The following is a 12,089-nucleotide window of genomic DNA, read 5'->3' on the forward strand; positions in this document are numbered from 1 at the left end:
GGGGGGATGGCCACACTGCAATCCCTTCTCCTCCATTCTCCTCTCGGGATCTTGGGCACGCACGCACACGCACACAGCGTGAGTTTAAGCCACCGGGTCCAGGACTCGAACCCTGATTGAGTACGTGGGAGTCCAGCAACATAGCCATTATGCTAACTGGTGGTCCCAGGCACTAGCTTCTCATATGTAGTGCACAACTTGATCCCTCACATGAGCAGTTCACAATAGGGAACAGCTCCTGGGAACCAGCAGTTAGCGTAATGGCTGTGTTGCTGGACTCCCACGTAGTCGACCGCAGTTCGCGTCTCGGACCCGGTGGCTTAAATCTCACGCCGGGCGCGTGTGCGTGCGTGCCCAAGATCCCGAGAGGAGAATGGAGGAGAAGGGATTGCGGCGTGACCATCCCCCCTGGGGGGTGATTTCTCGCTTTCTGTCTCTATGTCTCTCTCTGTCTGTCTGGCGAGCGCACGCGCCCTATAGCGAAAACCTCTCAAAAAACAAACAAACAAACAATAGGGAACTGCTCCTATGATACTCTAAACCTCCACTGGTCTGACAGGAGGCAGAGCTCAGGTGGTAATAAGAGATGGGAAGCAGCTATACAAACAGATGAAGCTTTGCTCACTTGCCCACTGCTCACTTCCTGCTGTGTGGATTGGTTCCTAACAGGCCATGGACCAAGTCATTGCCTGGGGTTAGGGACCTTTGGTGTAGACTGTGGAAAAAGGAATAATATAAATAATTAAATGGTCTCATAATTTCTTATTTCAAAATAATTATTCTACCATGCTAGTTAGATTAACTGAATTTTAATACTTCAGTATTTATGACACAAATGTGAACTGTGCATTGAACATACACATTACAAAACATTTTTCTTTATTCTTTTTCTAATTTAAATTTTAAAATACAACTATTTTTAGCTTCTAAAATATAAGAGTTCCACTAGGATTTTTAACATTTGGAAAAAAAAAAGTCAAAAGAATTTGACCATCTCCTAATGAACACATTTACTAAAAATATCATTAATTAAGAACAATTTTCACATCAAAAGAGCAGTCATAACAGTATTTTTAAAACACAGGTTGCAGCCTATTAGTTGGTCATGACTAGAATGTTTTAATAAGTAAAAAGTAAAAATGAACATCTCCTGCTATATATCTTTATTGCTTGATTAAACTGATCTTGGGTTTATGTCATATGTATATCATGGTGATAAAATGTTTTTAAATATTTTATTATTTCAGATGAATTTATTTATTTCTCAGACATTTAATGAGTACCTACTATGCTGACATTTAGAGATAGAACTGTTTTTTTTTTTACCCTAGAGAGATTTTTTGCTGTAGGGTGCATGCACTCATCAGAGAGAGAGACAGAAAGCAAGAAATCACCCCCCAGGGGGAATGGCCATGCTGCAATCCCTTCTCCTCCATTCTCCTCTCAGGATTTTGGGCATGCAGACACATGTGCCTGGTGTGAGTTTAAGCTGTTGGGTTTGGGACTAGACCTGTGGTTGACTAGGTGGGAGTCCAGCCAACTGCTGGCCCTGAGGTACAACTGATTTTAAAATACATGGAAAGGCCCAGCTGCTGTGGCACAGAAAATGGGTCGCTGCTGCATTATACTGGAGCCTCATGACAGGCCCCGGTTTAGCTTCCAAGTGGATCTGAAAACATGGGTGCACATTGCATGTCTGTGATCCTGGCTGTTTGGAAAAGTGGAGGGAGAATCATGACATAGCAAAATGCTATCAAGAGTACCTCTCTCTCTCTCATGAAAGAAAGAAAGAAAGAAAAAGAAAGAAAGAAAGAAAGAAAGAAAGAAAGAAAGAAAGAAAGAAAGAAAGAAAGAAGAAAGAAAATAAACTTAAAAAAAAGACATGAAAAGTTTCTTTATAGAGTTCATAGTTCAATGGCAAAAGCAAATAACTATGCAAGCAATAAGGTACTAAAACAGAAAAGTGTAAGTTGCCAAGAAAGATCCTAAATAACTAAAGAGGAAGAAAAAAAACTTTAGAGAAATTAATTATTGACTAAGGTGATACCTAAACAACAAGTGAGAATGAGCCTGAAGTCAAGCTGGGCTAATATATTCTATGGAAGAGGGTAGCAAAAGGCAAAACAGAAAATATCATTCTAATAAACCGAAAAGAATTCAACCTCGTTACAGCATAGAGGATGAGAAGGGTAATGATTGGTGATGAGGCAGAGAGGGTAGGCGGGAGCCAGGCTCTGCTGGCCTTATGAACTATATGCAACAATTAAATACTTAAAGCAGGACACTTGGAAACCTGGGAAGGATGATGAGCTGGATGACGACATGCTGAGAGTTTCATCTCCGCAGAGCAGGGAATGGAAAAAGAAGCCACAGGGCGGGAGGTTATATGACATGTCAGGAGGCATCCATCCGAATGAGAGGCGACAATGGTCTGGTCCGGGGTGAGGAGAGCGAGGATGAGAAAAGCATCATTTAATTGGATATCAGCACCAGCACACATGACCTTTGTCTGCTAAGGTCGGAAACAGGGAGTAGAAGCCTATTTGTGCTAAAATGAATCCGTTCAGCACAGTTATTAGTTGACTTTGAAAGGCTTGAAAGACATCTGAGTGCCTGTTGGTCACTAGGCAGGTGAATAAAGGGTGCAGACCCCAACAGTGAGTTTTATGACAAAGACACTGATATGCTCAAGCCCTTAATGAATATATAATAACGACACTTTCAAGGTTCAAATAACTATGAGAAAACAGAATTGTCCCTACCTAAAAGCCTAAGGACTGTGAAACTTTAAGCCAGTGGTCTCTGAGCCTTATGAAATACAATGCAAACTTTGAAAATGAATTGTTACGCTCACTTACTATCCATGTATGAAACATGTAGAAAACAAAATCTGACTATTTACATACATTGAAAACAAATATCATAATTACAAGAAATGAGAAAAGGAGCTGCTTGATACTGCTTCAATATGCAAATGCATGTTTGTGAGAAAACAATAGGAAGGGCGCTGTGTTCACCCTCTACTAGAGTAACAGTGAACACCATAGCTCCAAATGCAGACTCAATGGCGCATGGTCTGTAAGTGACTCAAATCACAAGGTGTATTGCTGCATTGGGGACACAACTTTCAAATACGATGAGGAACTTGGGTAAACCTCTGAATTATTCAAGACACACTCTTCCTAATATTCCACTGCAGTTTCAGTCCTAGAAAGCCCAGGATTATGAATACTGTGCAAAACCAAACCAAAACACTTAGTTTATATGTAAAACAAAAGGACAACTTATTTATGATTAAGTTTTGAATTCCCTCACACACACACAGGTATATCAGGCAGAACAATTGAAATTTATGTGGAACCCAAGAAAGCTCTTGACTGTACTAGTCTCCACCTAGATTTTGAACACTACCTCATATCTCTAACCCATTTCTCCTAGTAAAACTAGTAGCCCAACACCTCAAATACGATAACTAAAAGGACTGAGTTTCTTAGAATATTCCATAGGAACAAACTTGACCACTGATTTAGGAACAGAAAATTAAAGGACAGAGTTGTCTTCTTTTTAAAAAAACAAACACTTATAATCTCACAGCTTCTTCTTTTTTTAAGTTCATTTATTTGCAAGAGAGAGAGAGATAGAGAAAGAGAACAAGAGAGAAAGATAAGCATACCCAACAGGGTCTCTATGCCTGCAATCTACTCCCACCCCGCCCTCCATAACCACGATCATGGGCACACCGCACCTGTCCTGCATGTGCAGGGAGACCTCAAGAAACAATCTTGGATCTTCCCAAGTCACTCTAGCATTAGAGAGAGTTGTGTTACCACTACACCACTTGTTGGCCCAGAAGATCAGAAATTTCTTGGAAAAATAGAGAACAAGTCGAATGATAGGAGTAAAATATCATTTAATTTAGTGCAAGCATCTCATTCCCTAGCTGACACCTAAGTAGCATGCAATGACTAAATTTGGCAACAGGCTGATCACGGACAGCTGCTGAAAGCAGAAGAGGAATCTTTGTGGAAGTACAGGACCAATTTCTGGGAGCTGGGCAATAATAATGCAAAGACAAATTACAGAAACCTGCCAGGTCCGAGGACAGGTTTATTAACATAATTTGATTTTTGTTTTGTTGGCTGTTCTGTTTTATGTCTTAGATGAGAAAAACTTGAGTAGGTTTAGTGCATCAATGAAGGAAGGTGTCAGTGAACAGAAATAAGTTAAATAGGCAGGAGAGGGTTGTTTTTTATCTGAAACACATGACACAGCTAAAGATGGAGAATCCAAAGCCCAGAGGAAGGGGTTTGTCATCTACAGCCTAGGGAAAATATAATTTACATGTGGAAGCAAGTCAAGTCTAGAGTTTGATTTCAGGAGGCTGCGGGGTTCTCTTATGTAGGCTGGCACTGTCTGTGTGAAGTCAAAGAGCTTGGGATCAGAGAGACTACGAGGTGGGAGGTAAATTCAAACTCAAAGGTGGTAAATAGAGAGAAAGCTTTTAGCCTTCCCCTATTCTCTCTCTCTCATTTTAGGCCAGATTCAAAGTCCAAAGTCATTCCCAAACCAAAACTTCCAAAAACATACGTTAATCATTTATAAATTGTTAGCGCCACCACACTGAAAATCGTTTACTTGATGAAGGTCATTCCTTCGACAGAGGTTTTCTATTTGGGGAGCTAAATGTATTAGATTTTGCTATCAAAAAATGTCCTACCTCCAAACATCTAAATTACATCAGCTATAATCTGATTACCCTGAATTTACTTCAACAGCACCAAAATTCATGTTCCGTCTTAGGGCTTCTATCACTACTGTGACAAATGTCACTGGAAATAATAATAATTGTTTCTCTGGACTCAGTAACCTTCTTATAACAGCTCTTTTTTGGGGGGGTAATGACCCAATATGAAACTATTTCATTTCAAATATTCTCATAAAACACATTCACCATCAAAGCGAATCTTACAAATGAATCAGCCCTTATTAAAAGACTAATATATGGAGTAAAGTTTAGTTTCATTTAACCTCTAACTACGTAATCTGGAGTATATATTTCAAGGTATAGAATTTTATTGAGATTTATGTAAACCTAAGCAACTTATAATAATCACTCATTACATATTGTCCAATACTTTCTCAGTCAATGTTAAGAAAAAAGCTTCTAGGTATTGAGTCAGATTAAAATAAAAATATAATAATATATGACCAGGCCCAGCAGGTGTCATGGTAGTTAAAGCACTAGATTCCCACATATCTTACCATGGCTAGATTCTTCTATACAGCAACTTGAAAATCATGTCAGACACATATTCATATGTGTCCAAAATCCCAGGAGGAAAATGGAAAAGAAGGCATTGGGATATGGCCTTCTCCCCTGAGTGATGATTCCTCACTTTCTCTCTGTTCTTTCTTTTTTTTTTTTCTTTTTTTGGAGAGGTTTTGGTATAGGGCGTGTGTGCTCTCCAGACAGACAGAGAGAGACATAGAGACAGAAAGCGAGAAATCACCCTGCAGGGGGGATGGCCACGCCACAATCCCTTCTCCTCCATTCTCCCTTCGGGATCCTGGGCACACACACACATGCGCCCGGCGTGAGTTTTAAGCCACCAGGTCTGGGACGCGAACCGCGGTCGACTATATGGGAGTTCAGTGACATAGCCATTACACTAACTGCTAACTAGTTACCAATGTCAGAGAGCAGATATACATGCACACGAGGAAATGAGAGAGAGGCAGAGAAAGAGACAGAGGGAAAGCACTCTTCTCCCCCCACAGTGGGACCTGGATGGGACCTGGTTATATAGCAGTCCTTTTTTCTCCATCATGCAATATCCTGGGCACACACGTACCCTGCATGTTTTTAGCTGATGAGGCTGGGACTCAAATCCTAATCAGCCATGTGGTTTCTGGCTTTCTCTGCATAGGGCCTAACCTCTATGCCATGAATTTGTGGCTCAACCTCCCCAGAGTAATTATTGATAACTCTGACTTGTACTCAATCCTAGTATGGAAATAAAGTACATGGAACCCTGTAAATAACTTAGTGGTATTTTTAAAATAAAGCTGAGGGAACAGCAGATGGCATAATAGCTATGTCGCTGACTCACATGTAGTCGACTGCAGTTCAAGTCCTGAACCCAGTGGCTTAAACTCACACCCAGGCACATGTGAGTGCCTGCCCAAGATCCCGAGAGGAGAATACAGAAGAAGGGATTGCAGTGTGGCCATCCCCCTGGGGTTATTTCTTACTTTCTATGTCTCTGTCTCTCTCTGTCTTTCTGGCAAGTGCACGTGCCCTATAGCAAAACCTCTCCAAAATAAAATAAAATAAAGCTGAAAGGGAATTTGAAGTCAGCTAGGACCCAGCAGGTTTCAACATGTCAGAGAGCTTTGCTATGTGTGGTTGTCTCACTGCCTAGAACAACTGATAATTAGCACATGGCAGCCAACAGTGCTTAACTCTACAATGTGTGGAGAGCTGCACCATGAAGAGTGATCTTATTCTTGCTTCATAGAGGAAAACAAAAATTGACATCTAAAATGTTAAGTGAATCTTCTAACAAATCCTTGACGATTGGTAGCTCTCATGACTAAAATCTAGGGATCTTGCCCTACATACCAGTTTTCTTTTATGTTATGCAAAAAACTGCTCTCACCATCTTTTCTTCCTTCCTTCCTTTCCTCCTTCTCCTTTCTTTTCATTCATCTCTCACTTGACTTTCAAATGACAAATGTGTTTTCTTTAACTACAAAACATTAACAATGCCATTCAACTTTTACTTAGAACATCTAATTTAGCATCAGAAAGCAAGGAACTGTTTACTAGCCAACTTCAATCAGAGATTTGGGGTCAATTGTTATAAAATACAGATTAAAGATATAAAATCTCACTTCTTCTAACCATTTCCTTCCTGCTTCAGGTTTCTCTCTCCCTGCCCTGCCAAGTTCAGTTGCTTATTCCCCAGAAGAGTGATTCAACATCTGTGGTGGCTTCCACTAAGATTTATTTTCTAGATTTTCATTAAAATAGCAACTGAATTGACTCAATAAAATGTTGCTTATCTTAATAAAGCTCTTTAGAGCTTTGCAAATTTGCATTTAATACTCTTTAGTGTCATTACGGCATTAATAATCTGTGCCTAAAGAGCTATAAAGAACTTTTCACTTTCTATTTAATGGAGGTAGCTTCATAACCCTCCATTGTCATGTGACTCGGTTCTTAATGTACCTTAAATAGAATCACTAGCTTAGGTTGAGTACCTCAGTATTTTTATAATCCATTGACCCTCCCTATATTTTCCAGTCCTGAAAAATAATGCAGGTAACTTTAGTCCAGCTCTGTATCACAGGGACTTCACATTTTCTTTAAAAAGTTACTTCTGATTTGTCCAAAGTCTTATCACTAGTGGAAATGAGATTTAAAAAAAGAGTAAAGCAAAGGTGGTGAAGTAAAGGCCACCAGTTGGCACAGAACAGAGTATCTGCCACTTGTGGAAGGACTTTCTAGCTGTGAGCTTGAGGTCCATGGGGAATCCAGACGCGCTAATACAGATCCATGGCCTATAAATCATGTGCCTGGATGGATCGTTGTAGCAAATAAAGAATTATGAAGATTTTCTAGTGCCTTCCTTCTTGTTCCCTCTCTTTTTTAAGGTTATTTATTGCTACCATGACTAAAAGAGAGAGAGAGAGCAAGTTCATACTCCCCACAGTGACTTTACACTGCAGCTCACACAGCCTCAGCCAACCCCAGATCATGGGATCACGGGCGTGTATGGGCCAGCACACTCAGGGAGGTTTCTGGAAATGAGCAGGGGATGTTTCCATGAGGGACTATTTTGTAGACCTTGTGTTTTACATCTGCATCACCATCTGGATCCCTCTTTTCATGTTTTTCTCTCCCCTACTCTTCTCTCTCCTAAAGAAATAAGTAAGTAAACTTTAAAAAGGAATATACCTAAACCGTATCACACAACAAGATTAAATGTGACTTCAATGTCCATTTAAAAATATGGAAGCACCAAACCAGTAACTTTAAAAGACACAGACAAATTTACAATGTCTTTAACCAAATTTTCATGGACTGTAAATATAGGTAGGATCAATAAGAAACAATCTAACTCATTCTCTGAAGCGAGTGTAAATTTAATTCCAAACCTAGGAAGGACAGTACAGAAAAAGAAATCAAAGACTCACCTTGTGCAAATTATAACAAAGCAGAAGGGTCTTGCAGTTGTAAGAAAAGAAGGAACTGTAATTCAATAAATGTTTCTGACTCTTCATATAAGCCAAGATAAAACTAAAGCTGTAAATCTTACATAGTAGACCATGTGCCTGAATGACCTTTTGAGAATCTTTTCTTTGGGGATTACAAATGCTGCATGAGCTTTCTATTGTTGCTATTTATTTGTTTTGTTTTGTTTTTTTAACCCAATGAGCTATCCTGGAACATTACTTTCTTTTATTTTAACTATCATGAAAGAACAGAAAAAATCACAATTTAGTATAAAGCCCAAGTCCATGACATAATTACAGATGCAGAGACATTTTTATTCTTTTAATGCCTATAAGAAAATTTAAAGTATGTAATTTAGTGGTAGACTAGTTTTTGAAAAATTTCTTTTCTTTGCCGAATCTTTCATCACTTATTGAAAGAAATAATGATTTTTTAAAGAAACCCTTTCAAATATGGCTTATAATTACTCATTAAGTAAAGAGTAATCTTTAATTTTTGTAGAGAAAGAAGCAGTAAACATTCTCCGGGCTTAACAGCTTTATCTAGGGTCCTTAATTCATTTTCACACCCTAGATGCTAGGAATATGCCTTAGAGCAGAAAAAAAATGATTTTCCCAGTAAAACAAAACCATCTCAGTTCAGATAAATATATTTTTTTACAGAGCAATGCAAGCATAGTTTCCCAATTAGCTACAGAGTGAACATGAAAGTAAAAACAAAAAAATAAAGGCAGAAGTTTGTCTTTTTATTTCAGTTCCTACACTAGCCCTGTTCCTTGAAATGTCAAAACATATTTGTATCTTACAACAATGAGAAGAATACCGACCTGCTTCACAGAACCTGGGAAAAGTATGATAATGATAATAGGTAATAAAACATGAACAGAGCAGTAAATAGAACATATGTGAAACATACGTGAAAAGAGCTGATGTATTTGTTTACATGAGATCATGAAAAGAGTCAAACACCAAATTACGTCGCCTGTGATAGGGATAAAAGTGAACATTTATATAAAATCCAGGTATCAAACCACGTCTGAATTTTGCCTAAGAGTAACGAATTTTAATGACCAAAAGGGTGTGTGTGTGTGTGTGTGTGTATGTGTGCATGTGTCTAACCAAAAAAACATCTTATCTCAGCAGAGGCATCCCTTAGAGAAGAACTGGATCTATGTGATTCTCAAAGAAAGAGAATAGCAATGAATCCTTGTTCCCAATTGGCATGTCTGAGTGAGATCCACAGAGACTAACAGAAATGGTGGGCATTTACAAAATAGAGCAATTCAAACAATAGAGAGACTTTCTCGTTTCAGTCATAGAAGGAGATGCTTGCCCTTTCCTCTTAGCTTTTACAGGGATAATCCCAGAAGTATAACTTCTGAAGATAAGTGAGTACTGATATATATCAAGCAAGTTAAATTGTTATAACCCATTTTTGTATATTGTTTGTCTATATTGAATGTATACGTGACTATATAGAAACTCCTGGGCTTTTGGAGGTTGAGTCAAGAGCGCCGCCGACGTGGTAGCTGCTGCCATGGCCACCGCAGGATAGTAAGCCAGGATCTACTACCATATCTGTTGACTAATTATGGAAGACTATACAAAAATAGAGAAAATCGGAGAAGGTACCTATGGAGTTGTGTATAAGAGTAGACACAAAACTACAGGTCAAGTGGTAGCTATGAAGAAAATAAGACTAGAAAGTGAAGAAGAAGGGGTTCCTAGTACTGCAATTCAGGAAATCTCTCTATTGAAAGAATTTCATCATCAAAATATAGTCAGTCTTCAAGATGAGCTCATGCAGGATTTCAGGTTGTATCTCATCTTTGAATTTTTTTTCCATGGATCTCAAGAAATACTTGAATTCTATCTCTTCTGGTCAGTTCATGGCCTCTTCACTTGTTAAGGGTTATTTGTACCAAATCCTACAAGGGATTGTGTTTTGTCACTCTAGAAGAGTTCTTCACAGAGACTTAAAACCTCAAAACTTATTAATCGATGGCAAAGGAACAATTAAACTGGCTTATTTTGGCCTTGCCAGAGCTTTTGGAATACCAATTAGAGTATACATCCATGAGGTGGTGACGCCCGGTACAGCTCTCCAGAAGTATTGCTGGGGTCAGCCCGTTACGCAACTCCAGTTGACATTTGGAGTATAGGGACCATATTTGCAGAATTAGCCACCAAGAAACCACTTTTCCATGGGGATTCAGAAATTGACTAGCTCTTCAGAATTTTCGGAGCTTTGGGCACCCCCAATAACAAAGTGTGGCCAGAAGTGGAATCTTTACAGGACTATAAGAATACATTTCCTAAGTGGAAGCCAGGAAGTCTAGCATCCCATGTAAAAAAGCTTGGATGAAAATAGTTTAAATCTACTCTCGAAAATGTTAGTCTCTGATCCTGCCAAACGAATTTCTGGCAAAATGCCCCTGAATCATCCTTATTTTAATGATTCGGACAATCAGATTAAGAAGATGTAGCTTTCTGACTAGAAGTTTCCACATGTATCATGAACAGAGAGCTGTACTTTTACTGTTAACTCTATTTCTGTCGTGTATATTATTGTTTTCTTTGCTATGAAACCTATGCTGAACTTCATCCTCTTAACTTCAAAAGTATAACTTAAAAATGTAAATATTGTTCTATATTAATTTAAATATAATTCTGTATATGTTTGTAGATCTCACTGTAACATGTTTGTTACTATAATAAAACTATAAATCTACAAAAAAAAAGTAAACTCCTTAAAGTTTGGAATTTTAAGAAACAGGATTTAGGGAGAAAATATGCAAATAGTATGTAAATATAGGACTTGACTTTGGTTAGTAATATCTTATACATTTACTTTAGTATTTCATATTTGCTTAAGTCTTCATGATAGATGGAATTGTTATTACTTTTTTTAGTTCTCAAGGAAATCAAAGAAAAATTCAATACAAAATTCCTCTTGTATTCTTCTCTAAGTGAATTAATTCTTTAATACAGACATGAAAGGTACATTCCAGTTACCCAATATTTTCTTTGTGAATAAACATTGCTTTGCTAAAACGTCCAGCAGATAGCCGTAAGACAATTTATCTACTACATCATCAGAAAAGTCATGACATTGGGACCAGCAATTGGTGTAATGACTATGTTGCTGGACTCCCATGTAGTCGACCATGATTCAAGTCCTGGATCTGGTAGCTTAAACTCACACTAGGTGGGTGTGCATGTGTGCCGAAGATCCTAAGAAGAGAATGGAGGAGAAGGGATTGCAGCATGGCCATCCCTTCCGGGGGGTGATCTCTCGGTTTCTGTCTCTCTGCCTCTCTGTCTTTCTGGCAAGTGCACGTGCCCTCTAGCAAAAACCTCTCCAAAAAATTTTTAAAAAGAAAAGTCATGACATATTTTTCTGGGTTTTTTTTATGCAAAAAAATACATTATGACTTTCCTGACAACTCAATAATAATGGTTTTCAAACTTATAACAGACTTCCAAAATTAATTTTATGAGCGAAAATGGTTTGCATTATAATTTCGTGTAGGTTTTTCTATTTCCCTGATCTTCCTTTCCCTGATCTTCCCCAACCCCTCGAAGACTGGCCACTGTTTAATCATGTTGGTATGCACTCTAGTTTTTTATAAGTGGAGAGGTGAGCTCTCCTTTTCTTTTTTTTTTTTTTTTTTTTTTTGAGAGATTTTCACTGCAGGGCGCGTGCGCTCGCCAGACAGACAGAGAGAGCCATAGAGACAGAAAGCGAGAAATCACCCCCCAGGGGGGATGGTCACACCGCAATCCCTTCTCCTCCATTCTCCTCTCGGGATCTTGGGCACGCACGCACACGCGCCTGGCGTGAGTTTTAA

The 12,089-nt window shown here is 38.7% G+C and overlaps 1 pseudogene; it reads left to right on the forward strand.

The window, feature by feature from the left end:
* The first annotated feature begins 9,783 nt into the window (after nt 1-9,783).
* Nucleotides 9,784-10,724, forward strand: LOC102482572 (cyclin-dependent kinase 1 pseudogene; annotated as a pseudogene).
* Nucleotides 10,725-12,089: the final 1,365 nt, after the last annotated feature.

The sequence above is a fragment of the Tupaia chinensis genome, unplaced genomic scaffold (assembly GCF_000334495.1).
Source record: "Tupaia chinensis unplaced genomic scaffold, TupChi_1.0 Scaffold000557_1, whole genome shotgun sequence".
Lineage (NCBI taxonomy): Eukaryota > Metazoa > Chordata > Mammalia > Scandentia > Tupaiidae > Tupaia > Tupaia belangeri.